The following is a 1,839-nucleotide window of genomic DNA, read 5'->3' as shown; positions in this document are numbered from 1 at the left end:
TTCACAAAAACACACACAGAGAGAGAGAGAGAGAGAGAGAGATGTGTGTTGATTAAGCAGCGATGATAATAATGAAATGTCTTAGTTTGTCACTTTCAGGTGAAAAGCAGACCTGAATCAATTTTCCACATGCAGCGGTCGGAAGAAAGTCATAGTTTAACATCATTGGAACCATTCAGGCCAAGTTTCTGGCTGACTTATTTACAGCACCATGTGTCTCTCAAACTCACAAGCAGCTCTCACTCCTCCCTGAAGACAAGGAATGCAGCTCCAAAGAGCAATAACATGGCAGATAAAGAGACAGCAGCAAAGTCCTGAGCAAAGAGTTCCAGCAAGCAGCAGCAGTGTGGACAAACAGCATCAGAGAAGAAAGCAAACCCATCTTCCTGTCTGATTGGATGAATTCCACGGAGGGGCGAGCAAGATGGCGGCGTGAAGAGGAGTTTTTGTTCGAGCGCTTAGCACGAGACACTTATTTGACGTCTTTCTGGCTTTCGGGACTTTTTTTTGGAGATCAGCGCGCTAAACCTGCTGGATCTGAGGCCAGGTTCTGCGGCGGCAGCATGTCGAAATGCTCAGAAAGGACTGAGTGACTCGGGCAAGCCACATGCAGCTAGCATGCTGGCTAGCGACCATAGCTACATGAAAGAAATGGACCCTTCATGATGCGCTCAATGTGCCGGCGCTGTGGTGGGAAAGGCTCCATCATAAACACGCCCTGCGCCCTGTGTAGAGGTTCAGGCTAAGAAGAAGAAGACGACGACTTCCAAGCCCAAGAAGGTCGGCCCCAGCGTGGGCGAGCTGATTGTGAAAGCCGTGGCCGCTTCCAAGGAGTGCAACGGCGTGTTCGCGGCCGCTCTCAAGAAGGCTCTGGCTGCCGGAGGCTACGATGTGAAAAAGAACAAGGCCCGTGTCAAGACCGCCATCAAGAGCCTGGTGGCGAAGGCCACTCTGGTGCAGACCAAGGGCACCGGGGCCTCCGGATCCTTTAAGATGAACAAGGTTACTGAGAGCAAAGCCAAGAAGCCCGCCGCGGCCAAAGCCAAGAAACCGGCAGCAGCTGCTAAGAAGTCGCCCAAGAAGGCAGCAGCAGCACTTCAGCCACTAGTACAAAGTCAACCGCATCAGAGGAGGGACAGGACAAAGCTGAAGGAGAAACTGCCTGCTATTGGACTATTGAAGTGGGAGAGGACAATAGAGTGAGAGTGGTGAGAACACAAATTTTGTTATTTAAAGTGGGAAATTAAAATTTGGGGTTAAAAAACCTGGGGAAAAGAAAACTGACTGCTTAAGTTGGAAAATTGAGAAGGAGTCTGGATATATGCAAATATAAAAAACATATACATCATATACAAAATCACACACACAAGCAGAACATGCATTAACTCTACTAACACTTCCAAACACAAGAGAGCTCATGAAGATTAGACAACATCTTAAGCATGTCAGTCTGTTTATCATCTTGTCCAAGTCACTTAGTGTGATGCCAATACCAGTGGACTCAAAGCACATCAGTTAAGAAATGATCAAACAATAGTAGAGAAGTGTGTAGGAAAGGCAGCTTTAAGAACATGCTCTGTTGGATATGCAGCTCCTCAGACATTGATTAAACCTGCCTAATAACACAAATGCAATGAAAATTAGCTTGTTATCTTTTATCAGTATTAAAATAGTGTAAATTTAGCAGACACTTGTTATCAAATGCTGAATTTATCCTGTTGGATTGTGTGTCCACAGGTGTTTGTACTTTGCGTCGTAATAAAATGACGGTAAAAAGCTCCGCCCACTTCCTATCCATGTCTTACCATGCAACGACTCTGTGAATGGACTGGAGAAGTG

At 46.4% G+C, this 1,839-nt stretch overlaps 1 pseudogene; it reads left to right on the top strand.

Annotated features, from left to right (window-relative positions):
• The first annotated feature begins 662 nt into the window (after positions 1-662).
• Positions 663-1,210, top strand: LOC113015549 (histone H1-like; annotated as a pseudogene).
• The last annotated feature ends 629 nt before the right edge of the window (positions 1,211-1,839 follow it).

The sequence above is a fragment of the Astatotilapia calliptera genome, chromosome 23, assembly GCF_900246225.1.
Source record: "Astatotilapia calliptera chromosome 23, fAstCal1.2, whole genome shotgun sequence".
Classification (NCBI taxonomy): domain Eukaryota; kingdom Metazoa; phylum Chordata; class Actinopteri; order Cichliformes; family Cichlidae; genus Astatotilapia; species Astatotilapia calliptera.
Note: the sequence above shows the minus strand (reverse complement) of the source record. Positions and strands in the feature narration are given on the sequence as shown.